Here is a 6,818-nt window from a genome sequence, read left to right as displayed (position 1 = left end):
CCAAGATCTTCTAGCATTCATAGACTCTGGCGAGAAGTGTGGTGTAATTCTGATTGGTCTGCCTTTATATGTTATTTGACCTTTTTCCCTTACAGTACATTATAATTGCAGCTGTAAAGTGGCTCCCTCAAATTGCACATAACACATATACTAGCAAAGTGTCTGAGACAAAATCACCATAAGGGAACAGGATGGATCCAGTTACAACCCAACTGAGTATATTTTAAATAGGGAATTTTGATTAAACACTTGAAAATCATAAGTCAAGCGAAGTGAGCTTTCGAGGTGTTTTAGTGTGTTTGTGTGTTTGTGTGTATGTGTGTGTTTGTGTGTATGTGTGTATGTGTGTGTAACAACAATTAAAGGAAAAGAGTCCATGCCTTGGGAAGAGTTCATGGGAAGGGTTGGAGAGAGGGAAATGAAGAGGAACAATGATGCAATTACAATTTAAAAAATAAAAAAAAAATCACTATAATTTTTTTCCACGTGACTGAGGAGAGAGTTCCAGGGTGCAGCATTTACATGACATGCACAAGGTTCTGGTGTTCAACTCCAGTACAGAAGAAACAGACACTGTGAGCATTGGTGTGAGGTGTAACTGTTTGATGGCTCATTGACCTTGAGAGGTCATTAATATCCTATGATGAGACATTTCAGTGGGTCAGGATGCTAGCCAGCAAGCCTGAAAAACTTCCCTGATACCCACACAGTGGAAATATTGGACAATTCCCTCAAATTGTCCTCTGCTCTTCACATGAGAATCATGGTGTGTACACCTACACACACACACACACACACACACATACACACACACACACACTATATATATATATATATATATATATATGTATATATATATATACACACATACATATATGCACAATTTTTAAAAATTAAGAAAACAAACCTATTTTTGATGTAACACTAAAATAGCTTGTTTTTAAACTTTTGATATAACTAATCAAGAGTCTGTTCATCTTTACTTAAAATTTTACCCTACCAGCTGCTAACCTTGGACGCAAACACCTATCCGAGCAATATAAGTTAAACCATATATTGAAGATCTTAAAGGTACTATGAACAACATGAATGCCCTAATTAATATGACTATTTGGAGCTGCAAATATAACTCTGAGGTAGGGTTCATGCTTCGAATGACCCAGAATTTGACCTCTAACAACACAAAAATTAAAATGACCACTGTACCTGGGTAACAGCACTAATATTGTCAAAGTATTTTTAGAATAAATATAGTGATAAAAATATTTAGGGAATTAGTCTTTAGACTTAGAAATGCCTTCAGAGGAGACCGAGAGTTAGCTCAATGCTATTTACCCATCAAGCATACAGTCTTGGATTTGTTCCCCAGCACAATAAGGGGGCTACAAATTCCTCAGTGTCTGAAAACAACACCTGCTTAAAATTAATTAAAAATAAACCACCTGAAAATCATGCCTATTGTAACCATGGTAGCCAATCACTGGAACCACCTGAGAATCGCATTCGTGGTAACCATGGTAACCAAACGTACTCTCCATCATCCCATTCACTCATTCCTTGGGCTTCTCTCTAATTCCTTGGCTTGTCTCTTGCTTGGCTACTTTCAAAAATCAAACTCCTCCTCAGAGGGCAAAGAATTAACTCTCCTGAAGTTGTTTTCCAGAATGTGAGGAGGCAGTTCTTGGGTAGACAATTCTATGACACATGAACAAAAGGAAAAAACTCTGGACTCACTCACTAGACTCTGGTCACTAGATCCAGTGTGGTCAAGCAGTGTTAACCATGAACCCTCCCCTTGAGCCAGCTTGTGGTTCCAGTCAGGGCCAAAGAGCCATCCCATGTTCTAGGAGTGAATGGTTCCACTTTTCAGCTTTCGGCTCGGAGGACGCTGTGGTGCAACTTTCTTCGGTCATCCTGAATCCGGGTTCATCCACCTTGGCCCCTAAGATCAGTCCTCTAGGTCTGTCTCCAAAAGAAAGTTGGCGATGACATTGCCAAGGCTACTGGTGACTGGAAAGGTCTCAGGGTTACAGTGAAACTGAGCATCCAGGACAGACAGGTCCAGACTGAGGTGGTGCCCTGTGCCTCTGCCCTGATCATCAAAGCCCTCAAGGCGCCACCAAGAGACAGGAAGAAGCAGAAGAACATTAAACACAGTGGGACCATTACTTTCGATGAGATTGTCACCATTGCCCAGCAGATGAGACACTGGCCTTTGGCCAGAGAACTTTCTGGAACTATCAAGGAGATCCTGGGTACTGTATAGTCTGTGGGCTGCAATGTGGATGGACGCCACCCTCATGACAATCATAGATGACATTAACAGTGGTGCAGTGGAATGCCCAGGTAGTTAAGAAGAAAATATTTCAATAAAAGACTAATAAACGAAACAACAACAACAAAAAGAAGAGTGACTAGTTGCTGGCACATTGACACAGCCAAGGAGGCCTTAGGTAATCCTGGTTTAAATCATAGCTGTGAAACTCTCACAGATTTGAGCAATTAACCTGCATTATATTTTTTTTTTACTCCTTTGGATAAAGTCTGCTAGAAATCATAAGTGTGGTGGGTTTTCTCTTCTTTTTAATCGTATTTAAACAACAAAATACTTGACTTATAGAGAAAGCTAGGATTTGTTTTGTACCCCTGCTTAAAAGACATTTCCCTACATGTAACAACTATTTGTAAAAATGTTAAAAAAAAAAAAAAAGCTCTCCTTGGTTTTACAAAGATGAAGCATTAAAATCCTCCAATTAAACAAACTATACAAGGACTTTTGTTTTGGGGTTTGTTGCTGTTGTTAAAACAGTGAAAGCAGAGTGACCCAGCGGACTAAGAGCAGCGGAGTGAGTGTGCCACTGAGAAAGGGGCTATTGTCACAGAACCAGTCCTTGCCTCCAAACGCTGTACACATGTGCAAACCGTTTGTGTACAACAGAGTAAGACTAGGGAAGGATAAAGAAGGAACAGAGATGTCCCGAGGTTGCCAGGATGTGCTAGAACCAAACTGTCTTCCTAATGGAGAATGTGTTCTTGGTCTATCACAACATCCTCACGTGAAGTTTTCCCTTCTGCAATACCCCATGTCTGATGCTGGAACACATCCATACCTTCATCCTCCTGGCCCAACTGTTCAGGTGTGTTTCAGTGATTGGCTGCCATCAGAGAGAAATCTGATCTGCCTCACTGACAAACCCTGTGGTTCACAATAGGCTTTCGTTAGCTGAGTGGTGCCTGCTTCTTAACTATCTATATACCACAGAACCATCTGCCCTGCCACCTTCTAATTGATAAGATCATTGTTCTCGGTCTTTCCCTGGGTTTCTTGTTGGCTGTGGCCAGCACTGAATTCTCTTTGGGGGCTGCTTCACAAAAGAAGTACCACGCCCACACTGAAGGAGCACACACCACCAGTAACAGCAGCACACGGTGGCTGCAGTATGGGCCAAGCAGGGGTTGGGCTGGTTGTGCATATGGTGGGGTGGTTGTTTCCCCCCCTCCAATACTGGGTAGGGCCTAGATAGAATCTTGTGCATGCTGGGCAAGCACTGAGCTATACCCTCAGCCTTCTTTTCACCTGAGACAGTGTCTAAGTTTTCAGACTGACCCTGGCCATTCTGTGGCCCAAGCAGATCTTGAGCCTGCAATCTTCTTGCCTCAGCCCTCCTGGTAGTTACAACTACAGTTCTGGGACACCAGACCACACTAGTTTGGGATTTGTTTTTGAGGCAATCTCCTGTAGGCTGAGTTGACCTTAAATGCCTGATCCTCCTGCCGCCATCTCTCAGATTCACAACCACACCCACCTTGGGCCCAGCCCTGAGTTTTAAATTCACATCAAGTCTGTTTTGACAAATGGGAAGCCATGTGTCAAAAGAGGTCTCATAGTCTAAGAGTGGCATGCACCGATTATCAATCAGGCACTCTGGGTTTAATCACAACTGTACTACTTGGAAGAAAATGACCTTAGGTGAGCTGCTTATGTGACATACACTCCACTGTCTTCATCTACAGAATGGGGATAACTCTTGAAAAGCTGTGCTAAATGGAGTATATACCTAGTGACTGTTGGGCGTAGACAGAAGTAAATGAATAAGACCCAGTTCCTATCCTTAGCAGAACCTGGTGAGACTGGGGAGAGCCAGCCCAGGAAGCAACTATTACAACAGATGCAGCAGTAGAGAGAAGCTCAGGGTCCCAGACAGAGAGCAGGCAATGGTCACATATACCAATGGGCTTTTAAGGAAAATGTCTTGAAGCAGGAGTAGGGATCCTCATAAAAATAAAAATACCACCAGTGTGTCCTCTGGTGGAGCAGAAGTTGCATGCTGCCCTTAACATGACAGAAGAACTAAAGCCACAGGGAATGGCTGATGCTGTAGGGTGGGGGAGCTTGTGAGTAGCTCAGACTGGAGGCAGACTGCCTGGGGTTTGAGTCTCGGCTCAGCACTATAATGGTATCATCCTGGGTCTAGTACTGACCCCTTCCCGCCTCTGAGAAGGGAGTGTGATGGTCCCTTTGAGGGAGTTGTGGGGAGGATTTAACAAATGAAAGTTTGTTAGAGCGCACAGGATTGTGCTAATACAAATTGAATATTCACTGTTTAAATTAAGTGTTAATCAGCTGTTAAGATTAGTCATCCTCTGACTTCAAACAGGATTATGTAAGCTGAAAGCAAGGTATGGGCTTCCAGAGAAAGCTAGCAACAGGAGGCTTGGCACAGCCCCATAGCTACCAGCTGCTTAAAGCAGAGCTAAACAGAAGGGTCCTTAGGGAGGTTAACCAGGCAGGTGCCACAGGATGAAACCCACCCGTGTTGCTCACAGTGGTTCCTGTGCCACTCCCTAGCAAAACAGCCATACTGTAGCTTTACAGTGGGGATAATCCTACTGCAATCTTGAATGTTAACAATTAAATACTGGCATGGCTTGCTTTAATTATTGACTTTTCACAAACATCTATTTGTGGGCCAGCAAGATGGCTCAGTGGGTAGAAGCACTTGCCACTGAGTCTGACAACTTGAGCATGATCTTCCAGAGCCCATACAATTCTTGACAACCGTACACTACCTATACACTAGTGTAATTAAAGCTATGTGTCTATTTGCTGGGGGAAAGTTGAATTAGCTGACTGATGCATGATTAAAAATGTCAAGGATATGCCAATTTATAATTTGTGACTGCCCTTTACAGAAGATGCTTGCACACTTCTCAATCTAGCCTTGTTTTACCAATGACATCTACTAAGTTGTCACTTGGCTGTGGTTAACAGCTGTTAGCAAGCTCAGCGTGCTCGGTTGGTACTGGACTTCCCTCTACTGGTAAATATAGAGAATTACAGCCCTAAGGTGTTTTGACTTTCAATTTGTTAATACACTGCTTTCTTACATACTTTATCTGTCAACTGTCTGGAATGCCTTCAGTAATGATGCACAGTTTAAATAGGTTAAAATTTTGTGTTTACAGTGTTTCCTATGGTTAGAACACGGATTGGAAAATCCATCTGCCTGGCTTCACAACCTATCTCACCACGTAGGCTTTGAGGACCTTGGGAGAGTGGCCGGACTAGTAACTCCCTCTGCCCAGTTTCCCATCTGCTGAGTGAGGCTACCAAAAGCCTACACCCACGCTATTGGTGTTGGGACTGAACGAGTCAATGCATGGAAAGTACTGAGATTGGCCAAAAGTGCGTTCAAAATGGAGGCCCTGATACACAACGGGTTTTATTTCTAAGTTCTTTACAATAAACTGTTGATGAGTGACAGACAAGTTAGGGTCCTCTGATAGGAGAGCACCTGGGGGAATGGGTGGGTGCTGACCCCACGGACACGGCCCCGCCCCCCTGCTCCCTGCTGCAACACAGGCGAAGCCAAGCAGGGAAGCATGCAAATGTATCACATTAGCACCAATGAGGAGACAGCCTACTGCAAATAAACTAGGGTTCACTTGTACCACCCCCCAAGAAATTCTAACAGAAATATAACCACTTCTCACAAAATAACCAGATTTCATAAAACAGTAAGAATATAATTTGAAATGTTAAATACTCAACCAAATTCAAAAGATCCATTTATTATAAAATCTACATTATATATATATATATATATATATATATATACACACACACACACACACACACACACATACATATGGGATACAAACATAATAGAGAACAAAGGGAACAAACCAGCCATCTGTGTGTGCAAAGCCAGTGTGGATGGAACTTATCAAGGGTCTACTTCTACTTGCAGTAGAAAGTTCAACCCTACATGACTAAAATTGTGACTATCTTTTTTTTCCCTTCAGTTTCTCAGGTGTTCCTGTGTTTTCACAACTATGACTAACTTAATAAAAAACAATATCATCTTCTGCTCACTAAAAATCCACAAGCTGCTGAAGGCCAAACAAACCGTATCACAGCAACTCACAAGACTGAAAGGAGCCTCAGTAGGAAGCCATAATTTTAGGCAGCTCACTGAACCATGTATTCCATTTTCAGTAGCAGTCTCATAAAGCAGGGAATCTATACCCCCAACTCTCTTCAGTAGCCAGTTAAATGCCACATCTTCCAAAAGCAGGGACAGTATTCTTAAGTGTCTTCCTCATTCCTCAGGCTGGGTGGAGATGGGTCCTGGGGTACAGCTTGATCACCCTAACAGAGGAGGTGATTCTCTGACAGGCAGTGAAGGATGCCACGTGGCACATCTGGGTCTGTCTGTCCAAGTGTGAGCACAGCTTTTGCTTCTGATAGCCTGGATAACTGCTTTTATATTATCAGTCCTTCCCTTAGGTCATCAACTTTCTGTTGGAGAATGTGA

The 6,818-nt window shown here is 42.8% G+C and overlaps 1 protein-coding gene and 1 pseudogene across 2 annotated transcripts in view; one reads left to right on the top strand and one right to left on the bottom strand.

Annotated features, from left to right (window-relative positions):
- Positions 1-904: 904 nt before the first annotated feature.
- Positions 905-2,726, top strand: Gm48537 (annotated as a pseudogene).
- Positions 2,727-5,691: 2,965 nt separating this feature from the next.
- Positions 5,692-6,818, bottom strand: part of Mtfr2 (mitochondrial fission regulator 2) — a 17,017-nt gene continuing 15,890 nt past the window's right edge. Inside the window, exon 7 of one of the 2 annotated variants that reach the window (NM_027930.3) lies at positions 5,692-6,818. This exon is cut by the window's right edge and continues 8 nt beyond it. The gene's annotated coding sequence lies outside the window, so the exon portion shown is untranslated. The other variant, XM_006512858.4, reaches the window with a different exon arrangement.

This window comes from Mus musculus, chromosome 10, assembly GCF_000001635.26.
Source record: "Mus musculus strain C57BL/6J chromosome 10, GRCm38.p6 C57BL/6J".
Lineage (NCBI taxonomy): Eukaryota > Metazoa > Chordata > Mammalia > Rodentia > Muridae > Mus > Mus musculus.
This window is presented reverse-complemented; position numbering and strand designations above follow the sequence as displayed.